At 43.1% G+C, this 19,388-nt stretch overlaps 1 protein-coding gene across 2 annotated transcripts in view; it reads right to left on the bottom strand.

The window, feature by feature from the left end:
* Stard9 (StAR related lipid transfer domain containing 9) overlaps window positions 1-19,388 on the bottom strand; it is a 140,767-nt gene that overhangs the window by 109,325 nt on the left and 12,054 nt on the right. The gene's annotated exons all lie outside the window — the stretch shown is intronic.

Genomic DNA, 19,388 nt, shown 5'->3' with positions numbered 1-19,388 from the left:
GCAGAGATCTTGTCACTGGCCGGTCTTCCCAGAGCACATTTAAAAATATTTTTAATCTAAAAAATATAAGATATTGAATTTAAACTCAACCATTTCATAAGAATCAATTCAACTTCAGGAAAAAGATTGTAAGGGAAAATTCAGTTAAGTCAATTCCTCAAATATTTTTAAGAACCTATATCAGCCTAGATTTTTTTTAAAAAGTACATATTTCCTAGTACTTTTTAAGATTTATTTTATTTTTATTTTTGTGTGTGTGCATGTAGAGTACTATACACAAATGTGAGTACCTGATGATACCAAAAGAGGGCATCAGCTCCCATGGGACTGAAGTTACAGACAGCTGTGACCTGTCTGGGTACTAGGAACTGAACTGGGTCCTCTGAAAGTACAGTGAGTATTCTCAAGGGACTGAGCTGTATCTCAGCCCAGTGTTCCATAGTGTAACAAAAGAATCTGGCCAGGCGTGGTGGTGCATGCCTGTAATCCCAGCACTTGGGAGGCAGAGGCAGGCGGATTTCTGAGTTCGAAGCCAGCTTGGTCTAACAGAGTGAGTTCCAGGACAGCCAGGGCTACACAGAGAAACCCTGTCTCTAAAAAACCCAAAATAAAAAGATTCTGGCAGGACAAAAAAAAAAAAAAAAAAAAAAAAAAGAATCTGGCAGGACAAAGATAAAAAAGCAAAACATAGCCTTCCTCCTACACAGGGAAATGCTTACTTGGCTAATGAAATGGTAAGAGGGAAACATTGCCCAGAAAGACAAATTCAAGGCCTGAAGACCCCACAGGACCAGTTAGCTAGCAAGTTAGGGAAAGTTGTCCCTGAGGATCTGTCTTCTGACTGCCCCTGAGAGCTGTCCGGTCCTGCTAGACAATCACTTCAGTTGTGGTCAAGTTTTATGACAAATTCAGAAACCTCCAGAAGTCCTCATGTGGAACTGGAATTTAAGTTCCTAGGTTTCCCAAGGCAGCACTGGAACACTTCTGGCCACTGGTGTTGGTCTTGGTGGAAAGCAGAACCCAGTTTTTTTTGTTTTGTTTTGTTTTGTTTTTTGTTTTTTGTTTTTTTTGTTGTTGTTGTTGTTTGAGACAGGGTTTCTCTGTGTAGCCCTGGCTGTCCTGGGACTCACTCTGTAGACCAGGCTGGCCTCAAACTCAGAAATCCACCTGCCTCTGCCTCCCAAGTGCTGGGATTACAGGCGTGCGCCACCACTCCTGGCTTAGAACCCAGTTTTCTACCTCAGCGCCCTCTTTACTTGCTGACTGCTAGAACAATAACGCCTGAGAGAGGCTACCAACCAGGGAGACTTTCCAAAGAAAGATAAAAGCAGGCAGCAGCTGACAAACTCCCCCAGAGGACCAAGCACAGTGGCAGAAGTGTGGCAGACGGTGCTCTGCCGCCTGTTCTGTGCTGTGACAGATCCCTGATGCCTAGGAGGTCCCACTGTATTTCTGATCTTTTTTTTTTTCAACTTCCCTTTCAATTCTGACTCATCTGCTATGGTTCCAAATTGTAGTGTGGACCATATACTTCAAAGCAGGCTGATCCTGGGCAAGCTGTGTAAGCTTCAGTTTCTCTAGCTGTAAGGTGGGTATTTGTATCAGTATCATACAGACTGCTGTAGAGACTGATGTCACAGATGAAACTAAGGGCAACCAGAAATAGACAGGAGCTAAGTCAGGACTGCACGGCTCTGTATTTTAGCAGCTGCACTTAGGCTTCTTGGCAGAGAACTGTTTGTTTTTGTTTGCTTTTTAATGCTTCCATTATCTGGGCGAAAGGCCAAAGGAACCCACATACAGTAAGGGCTTGAGCTCCCATGACCTCTCTTGCAGCTCTCTCTAGTCACACTAACTCCATGTTAGCAAGGTTAAAGACCGGGTGAGGTCTTGTTTGCCTCCTAAAGTCAGAGCAGATGAAATTCTTGAGTGTGAAAAAGTAGTATATTTTGCTGCACTAGACTAAATGAGTTAACTATCATCCAATCATTATTTGGAAAATCTTCCATAGAACTCCAACTTTCAAGGGCAAGAGCTGGGAAAAGAGGTGGAGACAGCAAAGAACCATATCTAAATGTAAATGGTTTTCTGCCCACAGCTTAAGATCAGCTGAGCAGAGTAAAGAGAGAGTGAAAAAAACAAAGATTTTTGTCCATTTTTTTCATTAATTAATTAATTCACTTTACATCCAGATCGAAGGCCCCACTCACCTCTTGGTCCCCCCTTCACCCAGTCCCAATCCCCCCACCCCCTTCTCCTCTGAGAAAGGGGACCCCCCCTTGGGTATCACCCCACCCTGGCACCCCAAGTCACTGCAGGACTAACACATCCTCTCCTACTGAAGCCAGACAAGGCAGCCCAGTTGAGGAATTGGTCTACAGGCAGCCAACTGAGTCTGGGTCAGGCCCTGCTCCAGTTGTTGGGGGACCTGCATGAAGACCAAGCTGCACATCTGCTACATATGTGCAGTGGGCCTAGCTACTCTTTGTCTATATTTTTATCCAAATGCAAATAACTGCCTAAATGTTTTCTGAAAGTATTTTTTTTTAAGATTTATTTATTTATTTTATGTAAGTACTTCAGACACTCCAGAAGAAAGTGTCAGATCTCATTAAGGATGGTTGTGAACCACCATGTGGTTGCTGGGATTTGAACTCAGGACCTTTGGAAGAACAGTCGGTGCTCTTAACCGCTGAGCCACCTCACCAGCCCCCTTCTGAAAGTATTTTTGAAGAAAGCATTTTGCCTAATGATAAAAGATGTCAACAGGCCGGGCAGTGGTGGCACACCCCTTTAATCCTAGCACTTGGGAGGCAGAAGCAAGCAGATTTCTGAGTTCAAGGCCAGCCTGGTCTACAGAGTGAGTTCCAGGGCAGCCAGGGCTACACAGAGAAACCCTGTCTCAAAAAAACCAAAAAAGAAAAAATGTCAATAGGCATCTGGGCTCTAGTCAAAAAATGATGGAGACTGTTAAGATATAAACAGCTCACTGTCACAACCTAAAGGTTAAAATAAGACACTGAACTGCACTGTACTACAGGCTCCCATTCAGGAGAGATAGGCAACTTCCATCTATCTATCTATCTATCTATCTATCTATCTATCTATCTTTAACAGTTCAAGTAGTAGAAAGTATATAACACAGACTAACCATAGCCTTTTATTTTGTTTGGTTGGTTGTTTTGTTGGTTGGTTTGGTTTTTTAAGACAGGGTTTCTCTGTGCAGTCCTGGCTGTCCTAGATCTTAGCTTTGTAGACCAGGCTAGTCTCAAACTCAGAGCGCTCCACCTGCCTCTTGCATCCTGACTGTTGAGATTTAAGTGGTACAGCACCAGACTTGGCAAGACGTGCCTATATGCCTTTCTCAAACCCAGCTAGAATCACCAACACTGTTAACAATTTCATGACAACCATTCAAGAGCCAAACATAAGGGATGACCTATAAATCACTAAAGGAACTTGCCACTAATAAGTTTCTTTTGTCTGGAGAGATTTTTGTTCTGTTAGTATTATGTTTTCTATCCCAAGTAAACTCACACCAAAAGTAACTTTAAAAAACTCATGTGATTCCTGTCTGGCTAGTTTTATGTCATGTTAACACAAGCTGGAATCAATTGGAAAGAGACATTCAACTGAAAACAATGTCTCTATCAGAGTTGCCTGTAGGCTACCTTCAGCCCAGTGTTTGCTTTTAATCCCAGTACTCGGGAGGCAGAGGCCAGCAGATCTCTGTGAGTTGATGCTAGCCTGGTCCACAAAGCGAGTTCCAGGACAGCCAGGGCTGTAATATAGAGAAACTGTCTGGAAAAAAATTAAAAACAAAGAGTTGCCTGTAGGCAAGTCTATATAGTGTATTTTCCCAATTAGTGATTGATGTGGGAGGGGCTGGGCCACTCCCAGCCCACTGTAGGTGGTGCCATACTGAGGTGGTCCTAGGCGCTGTAAGAAAGCCGACTGAGTAAGCTATGAGGAGCTAGCCAATACCAAGACTTCTGCCTCCAGGTTCCTGCCCTGCCTGACTTGACTCAGTGATAAACTGTTTACCTGGAAGTATAAGATGAAATAAATCCTTTCCTCCTCAGGTTGACTTTTGTCGATAAAGTTTATCAAAGCAATAGAAAATCTGAGACAATTCCAATATAGAATGAGAAAGTATTCAAACTAAGTATCAAATAATAACTTCAATTTCAAACATTGCTACCAGAAACTTTCTAGTGAGGAACTAAGAGGGATGTGTCAGTCTGAAAAGACTTGGGTTTTAATGGGAGTCTTTTTCCTTAAAAATTAACTCTATTTGGTACCAAGAACCTTTAATTCAGAAAGTGATCTACACAATTGCTAGCACTTACTCAATCATATGATTTCAATTATACCATTAATCACTTAGAGAAACCTTAAGGGTCCCAGAACTGTATTTACCCTGCCCATTGCAGAGATGGTGAGGTGAGGGTGGATATATGTACACACTGACCTACTATCAAACTTCCCTGTGCTATAAAAAGCAGAGTTCAGAGTCCCTTATTTGAAGAGAGAATATTCATGCAGGATCTGTAACTCAGTCGAGCTTTAGTTGGCAAAAGAACAACCTAACTCCTCCTCTAAAGAGATGCACTGAAAGTTTAATAGCAAAAACACAGACTTTGAGATTTCTGTGTTAGGCCAGGCAGTGGTGGCACACACCTTTAATCCCAGAATTTAGGAGGCAGAGGCAGGTGGATTTCTGAGTTCGAGACCAGCCTGGTCTACAGAGTGAGTTCCAGGACAGCCAGGGCTACACAGAGAAACCCTGTCTCAAGAGAGAGAGAGAGAGAGAGAGAGAGAGAGAGAGATTTCTGTGTTAAAAGATGGTTCTCTGGCCAAATAACTTGAACTCAGTTTCCATATCTGTGAAATGAAGATAATGCTCCCAGCTCAGGGGCTGGAGACAGTTCAGTGGTACAGTGCCTTGCCTATCAAACTCCAGAACCACAAAAAATTATAACCACGCCTAACACAGGGGTAACAGACATTATTTTAGCCTTGGCCCAAGTTCAGATCAAACATTGTCTCTGTTCCTCTAGAGCAGATTTCCCCACAGGAAAGAAGCATCAGCCTCTATCTGACTTTGGCAGACAAATAAAGATTTCCTGTTTGTCTGGTGCTGAGATCAGGCGATTCCCTCTGCTAAATTACTCCAAACTGTATAAAACAGTAGATTTTCACTGCCCTAGGAGACTCTACAAGTTGCTTTTGACTGTGTTTCGAGGATGAAGGATAACAGCCGTTGGATGGACCCAGAAACATGCTGTTTCCTTTTTCGCCATTGGTAAACTAGGGATGATGAGAATAAAAACTCAAAAGTTTACTTTCAGAATCAGATGCAGTCAATTAGGAGGAAATAATGCACAAAACTGCTATTCACGCATAAGATAGTTCACAATCTTATTGAGACAAACATGCTAGTGACATAAGAAATATGCTGTGCGCTGCATCAGCTGGGAGTGAGCTAGACCAGTGACTCTCAAGCTAGAATCATTCACTAGAACTTCAAAACAAACACTACTTAGAAAAGGAGGAGAAAGCACAGGGGATAGTGCAGCAACCTGGACCAGTAGCAGTGGAAACTGACTGCTCTCTCACAAGAGAGAGCTCAGAGACAAGAGAGAGAGAGATTACCAAGACCTGCAAGGAGGGAGGCAGGCAAGGTACCAGTTCAAGGGAGGCCTGACTTAAAGATTGCCAGACTGGACAAACACAGAACCTGCATGGTCTATGCTAGGTCCTCTGCATATACATTATGGCTCTGTAGCTTACTGTTCTTGTGAGACTTTTGCCTGCTCTTGGGACCCCTTTCCTCCTACTGGGTTGCTTCAGTCAGCCTTGACATGAGTTTGTGCCTAATCTTATTGTAATTTGTTAAGTTACGTTTGGTTGGTATCCCTGGGAAACCAGCATTTTTTTTTTTTTGAGGGAAACTGGGGAGAGTAGATCTGGGGGAGAAGGAGGTGGAGGGACTGGGAGGAGTGAAGATAGAGGAAACTGTGGTTGTGACAATGTCTAAAAGAATTAAAAACAACAACAACAAAACTGATTGCCAGATTGGGCCAATCCTATTGCAGGAAAATGCCTCCCCCATCTCCTGCTAGGGATCTCATTCATTTGACCTCAGAGGGGAAAGGAACCCATTGATCAGCTTGATGGGCGGGGCCACCCCTTGGACCCTTGGAGCATAGGGTAATATGGGAAAGAGGAAAGGGTTGACATGGAGGAGCAAAATGAAATAACTCAACATAACAGAGAAGAAGGCTCCCTGAAGAACCAAGAGCATGGCATGGAGGATGTGTGTGTGTGTCCATCAAATATATATTTATTGTATTATAAATGTCCCAAGGGCCAATATTTGACTAGCTTGGCTCCCTGAGGGGCAGTATGAGGCAGACTAGTGCCCTGTAAGGAGACTAGGGACTCTGGCCCCTTCTGCATCCTCTCTTCTCCTGACCTTAGCAACAAATATCTTATTCTCTCTCTTTGCTTTCCAGTAACTCTGCTCTGCCTCATGCTTACCACAGGTTTTCAAGCAACAGGGTTGAATGAGTGTAAACTGTAGTTTCTGCACCAAATAAATCCTTTCTTGTTAAAGCTGATCATCTCAGGTATTCGCTATAGCAACAGGAAAATGACTCAGGAAAAACCTGAACAGGGCCTGTCTAAGCTGTATGAGCAACTGTGTCACACTGTGAGAGACTAACTGAATGAAACTTGGAACAAACACACCAGGAAACAGGACTCAAATGTTAGTGCAAGCTAAGAATCCTGCCTGGGGGCTGGAGAGATGGCTCAGGGGTTAAGAGCACTGACTGCTCTCCCAAAGGTACTGAGTTCAAATCCCTGCACCCACATGGTGGCTCACAACCATCTGTAATGAGATCTGACTTCCTGTTCTGGAGTGTCTGAAGACAACTACAGTGTGTTTACATATAATAAAAAAAAAAAAAAAAAAGAATCCTGCCTAATTTCTTCCACTAAGTGCAATGCATCCTTTCCATGACAAGGCAACCATAGTTCAGCCACAAAACCATCAGCAATATAAGACAATTAAACAGGACAGAAATAAATCTCTGATAGATAACCCTTCAATCACAGAAAAATAAAGACTGAAATTATGAATCACCCAAAATGCAATGAAAATAACAACTTATCAGTAAAATACAGCAAACACTGTGACCACAGAAAAGTATAGCTTTGTATACTCTAATTAAAAAGAACAGCTTACATGTATTTTAACCTATAGTCATTCTACAAAATTAAAGGAAATGGGGAGGGGGATAAGTAGAACTTAATTAGTAGATAAACTTTTACCTCCACAGAAGGAAATTTTTGGGAAAAAAAGCAAATTTCTATCTATGCAACAACATGGATAGACCTTGAATAGTAGTCAAGGTTAGTAAATGAAGAAATTCTTTTTCTTTTTTCTTTTTGTGACAGGGTCTCAGAATGTAGTTCATGCTAGCCTCAAACTCAAAGAGACCCACCTGCCTCTGAATCCCCAGTGCTGGGATTAAATGCATGCATTACCAAGCCCAGGAAAAAAAATGAAACAAAACCACAAAAACAAAAGCTACTCCTTACAACTTGTGAGGCTCAGTTTGTTCTTTCTGCCTTATAGGTCCTGGGGAATCAGATTCAGGCTGTCAGGCTTAGTGGCAAGTGCCTCACCAGCCAGAAAAAAGAAAATGTACCAATTCTATATTTATGATATCTGGGAAACAGGAAACTCTCAGGACAGAAAACTGTCAGGAGCTAAAGTGGGAAAATATGTGACTACAGAGGGATAGATAGCTGAATGGACCAGGAGCTATATTCATGTTTTCTGAAGGGGTGATTTTAAAATCCTGTTTGAAGTATCCCCCCATTTCACCTAGCATATAAGTGACCTGGGTTTAGGTCCCAAGACTAGGGAAACACACACACACACACACACACACACACAATGGACCTCAGGGACTTAATTGTTCAGCAGTTAAGAAGCCAGGCGGTGGTGGCACATGCCTGTAATCCCAGCACTTGGGAGGCAGAGGCAGGTGGATTTCTGAGTTCAAGGCCAGCCTGGTCTACAGAGTGAGTTCCAGGACAGCCAAGGCTACACAGAGAAACCCTGTCTCGAAAAAACAAACAAACAAAAAAACCAAAACAACAAGAATGCATGCTACCATTGCAAAGGCCCCAAGGTAGGTTCCCAGGACCAGTGTCCGCTGGCTCCTATAACTCCAGCTCCAGAGCTCCGACACCACTGGCTTCTGTCGGCACCTGCACTGACAGTCATATGAGCATACACACATACAAAATCATTTAGATTTATGTTACCGTGTGCATGCCTGGTACACAGAGGTCAGAAGAAGGCAACAAGTGGTCCCAACAGCTGAGCCATCTTCCCCCACCCTGATATACATAATTTTAAAGATTTTTTATGATTTACTTATTTTATGTATATGAGTACACTGTATCTGTTCAGATGGTTGTGAGCCAGCATGTGGTTGCTAGGAATTGAACTCAAGACCTCTGCTCACTCTGGCCCTGCTCACTCCGGCCCAAAGATTTATTTATTGTTATATGTGAATACACTGTAGCTGTCTTCAGACACACCAGAAGAGGGCATCATATCCCATTACAGATGGTTGTGAGCCACCATGTGGATTGCTGGGATTTGAACCCAGGACCTCTGGAAGAGCAGTCAGTGCTCTTAACCACTGAGCCATCTCTCCAGCCCCCTAAACCAACAATTCTTAACTATTTAATATTTATCCTTTCAAGTAGAAATAAGTGTTGTAGTGGCTTGATTAGGAATGGACCTCAGACCACTGAATGCTTGGCCCACAGGGAGTGGCACTATTAGGAAGTGTGAGTTTGTTGGAGTAGCTGTCATTGAGTAGGCAAGCTTTGGGGTCTCACATATACTTAAGCTAGGCCTAGTGGGGCAGTCTCCTTCTGCTGCCTTTGGAGCAGAAATCTCGGCTCCTTCTCTAATAACATGGCTGCCTGCATGCCATGCCTCTCATGGACTAAACCTCTGAAACTATAAGCCAGCCCCAATTAAATGTTTTCCTTTATAAGAATTGTTATAGTCATGGTGTCTCTCCACAACAATAGAAACCCTAAGACAAGTGTAATTGTCATCTTCATCAGATACCTTCTTTGCAACAGATGGCAGCCATTACAAAAAACCACCACTGATTAAAAAAGGAGAGAGAGAAAAAAAGGAGAGAGAGAGAGAGAAAGAGAGAGAGAGAGATCTACAACATTTCTTCATCTAAGGCTCTGGGATCATTGCAGAGGCAGGTGTGGAAAGTTTAAGAGTCAGAAGAACATGAGTTGTGTCTTCTAGAAATGGCACAAAGGCTATACCTATGAAACCTCACTAACATGGCTACCTAAACAAAACCAGAACAATGATGACACCAATGGACATGCTAACATGGGATAGGAAGTCTCACGGGGCCTCAACCCTAGACAAATAACAAAACTATGGGCAACTGAGGGAAATGGTCTTCCCCAGGGAAGAGCCTCCCAATTGGCTATCCAATACCAAGTGCCCTGAGGTCATTCATATACATGCATGTAACATACTGACTGAGCGGGTTGTATTTGTGTATTTATGAATACATCCACTGACCTATCCCTCCAGCCCAAGGATGAATCCTTAATGTGTATAAGATAGATGCAGAAGGCATAAAAGACTGAGCAAAGTGTTCAATAACCATGTGTGGTCTGGCATTCCACCCCGCCACTGGGGAGTGGGAATGCCACTTGGATAAGCAAAATTGGAGGTACTAGACTGCATTTACCCTATGCCACCATCCAGTGTTAGGTTTGTGGGAAACGCCAATGCACGCACGGTTCAGGGGGTGGGACAGTACAGCTAGGCTGGGGATCTTAGCTCGAGTGAGAAATGACATAGGCTGAGGCCGAAGTGGGGGGTGGGGTTCTCTGACTCCCAGGGACTATAGACTATAGACCGTGTAGAGTCAGGAATGGAGGGGGGCCATGAGCCTGGGAGGAGGAGCCCAGGGCCGGGTTTCCCAAACTCCTGAACATCTATCTAGATGTCACTGGAAATCACAGGGAGTTGGGAATGAGGAGACCTACGGGCTGAAGACAATGAGCCCAGGCTGGGAAATGGGGAAATCTAGCTTAGCTCAGCAGTGGTGAGTCTGAGATGGAGGAGGGACCTGCTGCAGGAGACTTAAGTTGTGTGGTGCCACTCAGAGACACCCCTGCCACTCCCTGCTCCTCACAGCAATTCTTGATGTGCCAGTCCTTGGTTCTAAACTGTTTATTGACTGTTCATCAAGGAAAATGGGTGCATGCAACTTCCTCAGGGTGGGCCTTTTGTAGGAAGGAAATGTCCAGGAAGGAAGCTTATTAATGGCTAAACCCTCATAGCCCATCTAGCTACCTCATTAACATGGAGAACTCTGTTCTGACCTAATAACCACAGGTCACATCCCTTTGTGGGGAATGTGGTCATGTGTGCCAAGCCAAGAATCTGGTAGGGATCAAGGAAATGCCTAGCATCCTCAGATGAGTTCCAGGGTCTCTGAACCAAGTTTCCTAGCACGGTCCACTGCCCCACAACCATGGGATACAACCAAAAGCAGTTTAGACACAGGAAATACAGAGTAGTTTTCCTATATCCCAGTTTTGGATCAGCTCCTTATATATCAGATTTATTGATCCTTATAGATCAGATTTGATGCTGCAGCAGATACTATCAGTGCCCTAGCCACACACACTTGAATCCCTTCACCATTCCCAAGAATGCTAGCCTACTAGTAGGTGTCACTCTTAAAAGCTTGTACAGCTGTCTAAGGGCTGTACTCAGGTTATGGAACTCCATTTACCAACCAGAGGTTCTATAGGACAATTTCAAGCAATAGTCCATGTGAGAAAAATCTGAAGAAAACAATACTGATAAGGAAAATCCCACTCTATGTACAACACAGCCTAGTTGAATTAGACCCTCTAAGTGTCCCTTTGTAGCTGCCTTGTAAGAATGAAGATATTCTAAAGAGATTCTTGTGGCTACCTTTAACTATCAGACTCTGAGACATCAGGCTCCAAGAAATTTGGCTGAGCTGGAGTGGGGCTGACCGGAGTGAGCAGAGGTCCTAAATTCAAATTCCCAGCAACCACATGATGGCTCACAACCATCAGTACAGCTATAGTGGACTCATATACATAAATAAATAAATAAATAAATCATAAAAAGAAAGGAAGGAAGGAAGGAAGAAAGAGAAAGAAAGAAAGAAAGAAAGAAAGAAAGAAAGAAAGAAAGAAAGAAAGAAAGAAAGAAAGAAAGAAAGAAAGAAAGAAAGAAAGAAAGAAAGCTGTGTCAGAAGTGGGATTTGAATCCACGCCTCCATACAGAATACCCAAGACAGGGAAGCTAAGCTTGAGTCTGGTGCCTTAGACCGCTCGGCCATCCTGACACTTGAGTCAAATGAGGGTTGTGAGCAAAGGCAGGGCTACACAGAGTCTGCATCATAATCTTAGTGCTTCCAAAACCTTCCTCAACACAGTTGTTATTTAAACACAATACCACACCTGTGGAGAAAGGAAAAACAAAACAAAAACAAATGAGCATTTCCTTCCTAGCCTTTAGACACACATCCCTTCCTTCCCTCTTCCTCAAATATAACCTTCCCTACACACACTGCTCTCATGAGGATAGCATGTAAAAGGTCAGCAGTCCTGGGAGCTGGATCCCTGTGTCTAGGGCTGCCTTGGGCTCACTATCACAAGAAAACCCTAGGCAAGTCCCTGAAGTACTTCCTGGAAAAAAGGGAACTCAGACATGGCACCCACGTATAACATTGTGAATTCATAACTATGGAAAGAATGAGTAATGAATATATAACTCTGGACTGACTCCAGTATGCTCACAAAAAAAATATGTGGAAGAAAATTACATTATGGCTGTTCTGTAGTTTTCCTCTAAATCCCGCCTGAATTATTTTCCACATGTTTTATCCTTATTCAGAAGCACATCACTGGGTCAGTGTTGCTTGCACACAGCACCATTTCCAGTGTACTCATAAGAATTCCTTAGCATTGTTTATAACAGGTTTGCTCCAGCAGCACAATGAGGTAATCAAGTAGGACTAACCTGCTTTGAATTGTTTGAGCTGCAAATACTTATATAGAAGGGAACAGGGGTCTGGAGATACGGCTCAGTGGGCAGGGAGCTCACCAGACAAGGCAAATGTGAAAACTAGTGTTTGGGTTCTTAGAACGAAAGAGCTGGGTGGGTGTGGTAGCTCACCCACCATCCTAGCATGCAGGACAGAAAGACAGGGAATAGGGAGCTAGATAAGGCAAAAAGTTGAGTATAATGACAGTAGCTGCCTCAGCACTTAACTCAGAGTGACTGAGGACTCCACACATGTTCAAGTACACACACACACACACACACACACACACATGAACCTCCACACCACAAATATGGGGGAAGGAAAACAAGCCCAAATGATTGTGCCTATGTGTTCCGACAATTATGCTGCTAGAAGCTTATTTCCTGTTTTTAATCTTGTTTAGTCTGAAGGGTCTCTTCAGGTCAGTGTTGGTGCTAGAGATGAAAGTGAACTGGTTTCATACTTTAGCAAGCCCAGTTGAAGCCTATCTCACTTTAAGGTTTGGTTTAACAGATTTTGTGATAATCTGCACAGCATCTGCCTCAGACAGCCCACTGGCAGTACACCTCCCTGCCTAAAGCCATACTCCCCTCCTCCCGTCCCAAAAAAGCCTTTGCAAAAGGGACAGACTGCATGTTAGTCACAAGACCTCAAAACACACTGGCTTCAAGCCACTTCTTCCTCTTCAGCCCTCAGACTTCAAGTCAATTTCAAACTACACAAAGCTAATTCCAGCTTTACAAATGTTCCTGGAATAAAGCATGGCTAAAGCAGGAAGATCTTAATTCCATGCCATCCTGGCCTACACAGGGGACTCTGTCTCCAAAGAAACAAAAACAAAAGCATCATATAGTAAGTCTTCTGGATTCATTCTGGCAGACTTGGATTCATTCCCCTGATTTGAAACTGACACCCTAAGGTATAGCACAGATGAAAGAGAACCTACTTAGAAAAAGGGTGCCAGGAATGATGGGATATCCTGAGAAGAAAAAGAGCACAATGAACTAGTGTAGCTCTGTAATCTCAGCACTCAGGAGGCTGAGGCAGGAGGATAGCAAATTAAAGATGATCATAGTTACATAATGAGTTCCAGAGCACACTAACTACAGGGCTGGTACACACCCTAGTCCCCAAGGGAGCAGCTCCATCTGTATACACTTCAACATCTGATTCCAAAGTATAAGCTATTGCCTATATCTCACAGAATACTCAAGTCCACAAAAGTAGTCAGGTAATTTAGAATAAGGCATCTTGACTGGATCCATAGATAAATACTCTGATTACAGAACTAAAATTAAGTGGTACTCCACATTACTCAGAAAGAGAAAAGTCACAAAGAGGGCCTGAAAATAAGACGTCATTCATTCATGACCTTTGGTCTTTTCTGCACTACTATAAGACATAACAGTCCAGTATCTTCTAATTGTCAGCTAATTCGTCTCATACTTCAAATATCAGAGTGTAGTACACAGTCAGGAGACAGGGCAAGTTCATACAGCACTTAGGAGAACTTTGTATAAAAAAAAAAATCCAGGCTTTGGAGGGAGCAGACGTGGGTTTAAATCTAGATTCACCCCCTTAGTAGTGTGACCAGGGACAAATGACCCGATCTGTCCTTGCTAACTCACTTTCCAAGACTGCTGTATTGCTGTGAAGAACCAATGAGAGATTAAAGAACTCAAATATCCAGTTTAGTACCTAGAACAGGGTAGCCCTCAAGTGGTGATAGTTCATCAGAGTAAGGTGGCACATATTTGTAGTCCTAGCTGGAGGATGGCAGAGGCAAGAACAAGTTTGAGGCCAGCCTAGTCTGCATAGTGAAACTATCTCAAAACACCATCATTTTAAGAAGCCAGGCATGAAGCTAGAAAGATGGCTCAGAGGTTAAGAGCACTGACTGCTCTTCCAGAGGTCCTGAGTTCAATTCCCAGCAACCACATGAAGGCTCATAATCGTCTATAATGGGATCCGATGCCCTCTCTGGTGTCTGAACTCACAACAGATAAAATAAATCTTAAAAAAAAAAAAAGCCAGGCAGTGTGGCACAAGTTTATAATCCTACCACTTGGAAGGTAGGAGGATCAACAAGTTGGAGTCAGTGTAAAGTACATGGGACTCTGTTTCAAACAAAACAAAAAAAGGGATATTTTCTCCTTGTGGCAGCAAGTTGGTTACAAAATCATTTCCAAACTCAACTCTGACTTTTCCAAACCCTGAAACTAATCACTAAACTCCAAGGAATGTTTTCCAGATGCTTGAATAGAAAGATGTTAACTTTTTTAAAATCTCTAATGTGGGACAGAAGGAAAAACCATACCAGCCTGAGACCAAGATATGTCTGTATTTAACATCACCACAACACCACCACAAATGAGATGAGATCTGTCTAACAGGAGAGAAAAAGAGGAGAGTAATTAAGGGTTTCTATTCTTGTCAAATTCCATCTCAGAAGAACCACTGCCTCTCCCAACTCCACGGAAGCTATCTTAATCTTCCTCCTACATCAACTTGGTGATTATCCCTAGAAAGCACCTGTCTTGTGCCTAAACACCTGACTTCAGAAATAGGAGTCAAACGATGAAATGAGTGAAAAGGAATAATTGACTACTTCTAGGAAATCCCCAAGACAAATGCCTCTGAGCAACAGTTATTTAAGAGACTGCATAAACTGAGAATTTTAGGGCTCAATCCACATCTGTCTAGATCAACTCCACAGGGTTCTGCCTTTTACAACCTCAAAATCCATGCTGGGTGTGGTGGTCCCTGCCTTTACTTCCAGCTCTGGGGAAGCAGAGGCAGGTAGAACTCTAAGAGTTCAAGGCCAGGCTAGTCTACATGTTGAGTTCCAGGCCAGCAAGGGCAACATAGTGAGACCGTCATTGCTCACCCTGTCCCCCCTCCCCTCAAAGTCCAGACTGACTGATGCCTGGACACACAGTCATTATTGGAGTTCAGACTTTTATTGTGTTCAGACTTGAGGGAAGGCCAGGTGGTGGTGGTGCACACCTGTAATCCCAGCACTTGGGAGGCAGAGGCGGGTGGATTTCTGAGTTCGAGGCCAGCCTGATCTACAGAGTAAGTTCCAGGACAGCCAGGGCTATACAGAGAAACCCTGTCTCAAAAAAACCAAATCCAGAAAAAAAAAAAAATCAAAAACCAAACAAAACAGACTTGAGGGAAGGGGGATATAAATAGCCCATATTCCCCCACTTCATAGCTGAAAAATAATCTCTACTATGCCTCTCCTGCAGAAAGAGGAGAGATTTCTGCGCTTTTTTTTTTTGTTGTTGTTGTTGTTGTTTCCGAGACAGGGTTTCTCTGTGTAGCCCTGGCTGTCCTGGAACTCACTCTGTAGACCAGGCTGGCCTCGAATTCAGAAATCTGCCTGCCTCTGCCTCCTGAGTGCTGCCCGGCTAGAGGAGAGATTTCTATAGACATTTAAACAATTGGACCAGGGCCCTCCATAAAGCCCATACATAATATACTGAGGCCAGTCTCAGGCAGATGACCCATACACCTATTGTGCTATAAATAAGACTGCATGATATACAATGAATATTTCTTGACATTATTGACATGATGCTGACATCTACAAAGGGCACATTCAAAAACTTATACAACTGAGTTATAAAAACTAGCCACACACACAAAAACAAAACTACCTCACAGTATTTTAATTAAGGAGACACGTTTGCATTGAGCTTCATTCATAGCTATCATAGCCCTATGTGGCCTACAGGCTCCTGGTTAAAAAATGACAGAATGAAACTAAAGAGTAAATTCTAAGTTAAATTAGTGAGGCACAAGATGCTCTAAGAAGTCACTGATCCTTTTGAAAGTCCTTGGAAATCCAAAGAGCTGAGGTTAACTATGTGTGCATGCACTCGTGTGTGTGTGTGTGTGTGTGTGTGTGTGTGTGTGTGTGTGTGTGTGTTTACTTTCTTTCAAGTCTTAGAAAAGAATGTCTCATCCAAAAAAAAAAAAAAAAAGCCGGGCGGTGGTAGCGCACGCCTATAATCCCATTACTCTGGAAGGCAGAGGCAGGCGGATTTCTGAGTTCGAGGCCAGCCTGGTCTACAGAGTGAGCTCCAGGACAGCCAAGGCTATATAGAGAAACCCTGTCTGGGGGTGGGGGGGACAAAAAAAAAAACAAATCCAAATCCAAAAAAAAGAAAATAAAAGAATGTCTCTCTCTCACTTTTGGAAGAAACTCAACAGATGTAGGATCTATCTCATTACAAAGACAATAATCATACTGTGAATCAGATTTTTAAATATTTTTTAAAGATTTATTTATCGGTGGTGGCGCACGCCTGTAATGCCAGCACTTGGGAGGCAGAGGCAGGCGGATTTTTGAGTTCGAGGCCAGCCTGGTCTACAGAGTGAGTTCCAGGACAGCCAGGACTACACAGAGAAACCCTGTCTCGAAAACAACAACAACAACAACAACAAAAGATTTATTTATTTATCATAGTATAAGTACACTGTAGCTGTCTTCAGAAACTCCAGAAGAGAGCATCAGATCTTTTTATGGATGGTTGCGTGCCACCAGGTGGTTGCTGGGATTTGAACTCAGGACCTTCAGAAGAGCAGTCGGTGCTCTTAACCGCTTGAGCCATCTCTCCAGCCCTAAATGTTTTTATTAGTATATATTAACTACATAAATGAGTTCCATTTTGAAACTTCATATGAGTACATACTATATAATATAGTATGTATGATATATACACATATAATATAATATATATTAATATATTCAATTATATTCACCCTGTTAATCTTTCCTTTCTTCGTCTTTCATACTAAGTTCCTCCCACTTCCTCTTCCTAACTCCTCCCTTTTTACTTTCAAGTCTCTTCCTCTGCTCTTTTTTTTCAAGGAATTACAGAAATATGTACTTTATCAGTGGCTACTCCACTGAAGACAATGTCTTTCTCTCCCCTATCACTGTTAATAGCTTAAAAGTCCTCAAGCAAGGGTGGAGCCCTACGGTCCTTCCCACAATACAGTTCTGGCAGGCTCAATGTGATCCAGCCTGTGTGCAAGTAATCACAGCTGCTTTGAGTTAAAGAGTGCAGCAGCCATGTCATGCCAGGAAGTCAGCATCTCATACCCCTCATCTTTCTCCACCTCTTATTCTTTCTTCCCAATCTTCTATAATATGAACAAACTAAATTTTTTTAGACTTGTCTTAGTTATGGTTCCCATTGTTGTGAAGAGACACCATGACCAAGGCAACTCTTATAAAGAACAGTTCAGGGCAGAGAGATGGCTCAGTGGTTAAGAGCACTAGCTGCTCTTCCAGAGGTCCTGAGTTCAATTCTCAGCAACCACCATGTGGCGATCTTTCAACCATATGTAATGGGATCCAATGTCCCTCTTCTGGTGTCTGAAGACAATGACAGTGTACTCATATACATAAAATTAAATAAACCCTTTTTTTCATTCTTTTCTCTTTCTTTTCTTTCTTTCTTTTTTTTCTTTTTTTCTTTATTATTTTTTTTTGGTTTTTTGGATTTGGTTTTTTTCAAGACAGGATTTCTCTGTATAACCCTGGCTGTCCTGGAACTCACTCTGTAGACCAGGCTGGCCTCAAACTCAGAAATCCACCTGCCTCTGCCTCCCAGAGTGCTGGGATCACAGGCATGCGCCACTAACGCCCGGCTCTTTTTTTTTTTTTTTTTTAAAGAACATTTAATTGGGGCTGGCTCACAGTTTCAGAGGTTCAGTCCATTATCATCAAGACAGGAAGCATGGCAGCATCTAGGCAGGCATGGCACTGGAGGAGCTGAGAGTTTTACATCTTGTTCTAAAGGCAAATAGAAGACTGACTGCAACGTGACTAGAAGGAGGATCTCAAAGCCCACCCCCACAGTGACACACTTCCTCCAACAAGGGCCACACCTACTAATATACCACTCTCTGAGTGAGCATATTCAAACCACAATACTCTTTCTTCCTTCCCATCACTAAGAATAAAAATTACCTGGCCAACCTCCTGCCCTTTGGTTTTTTTAGACAGGCTCTGGATGTCCTGGAAATATATGTCTACATAGACCAGGCAGGCTTCACAGAGATCCACTCACCTCTGCCTCCCAAATGCCTGAATTAAAGGGCAGGTACTACCATACCTGGTATACATCTCCCTTGCAATTTCATCAAGTACTTGCTTAAAATGTGTGTTATTTTCCACATTATGGACTGAGGAAGATAGCTCAAGGGGACAGAGCACTCATAGCCCCCTCTGTCTTTAATTTTTTTTTTTTAATTAAAAAGCTGGGTTGGCATAGCAACTACCTGTAATCTCGGCATTTGGGAAGCAGAAATGGGAGAGTCCCTACAGCTAGGTAGGGAGAGCAGACAGATTTGGTGACCCCAGGTTCAGAAGAGAACCTACCTCAAAAGAAAAAAAAAAAGTGGAGAACTGAGGAAAGACTACAAACACAGCTAGACTGTGGCAGAATCATTTCTCTCTTCCTCTTCCTCCCTCCTTTTCTTCTTAATAAGTTTTTTTCCTTTTTTGTTTTGGTTACTAATTCTTTTTGCTTATTGTTTGACAACGATTCTTTTTTTTGGGGGGGGGGAGTCCAAGACAGGATTTCTCTGTGTAGCCCTGGCTGTCCTGGAACTCACTCTGTAGACCAGGCTGGCCTTGAACTCAGAAATCTGCCTGCCTCAGCGCTCCCAGAGTGCTGGGATCACAGGCGTGCGCCACCACCCGCCCAGCTTGACAAGGATTCTTGATAATATCCACCACCACACAAACAGCCTACCATGCTCAAGACCTTGAGCATGTGCCTTTTCCACTTTCATGTTCTTTTTCAAGCCATTTTTATTTTTCCTGATCACAGAAGAGAGAAAAATCAGCCCAGTGTCTTTCTCTACACCTTCTCTGAACAGTGTACTCAGGAGCATTGTGTGCTAGGTGTGCTGGCATGTGCCTATAATCCCAGCATCAAGGCAGGAAGACTGAAAGCTTAAGGCCAACCTATGCTACATAGTAACACCGTCTCTCTCCCAACTCCATTCTCCAAAAGAATGGGCCTCTTGTTGATCAGCTGTGCTGTTCTCTAAGCCAAAGACTATTGACTTGCACTAGACTTGCTCCATAGTGTAAAGGGAGGAGATTAGCAGCTGGGAAGGCTCAGCAAGAAAGAGGCCTCCTCAGGGGAAGCCAACTGCTGTCAGCCAGGCTGGACCCAACTATCTACTGTGACAGAA

The sequence above is a fragment of the Apodemus sylvaticus genome, chromosome 5, assembly GCF_947179515.1.
Source record: "Apodemus sylvaticus chromosome 5, mApoSyl1.1, whole genome shotgun sequence".
In the NCBI taxonomy this organism is placed as follows: domain Eukaryota; kingdom Metazoa; phylum Chordata; class Mammalia; order Rodentia; family Muridae; genus Apodemus; species Apodemus sylvaticus.
Note: the sequence above shows the minus strand (reverse complement) of the source record. Positions and strands in the feature narration are given on the sequence as shown.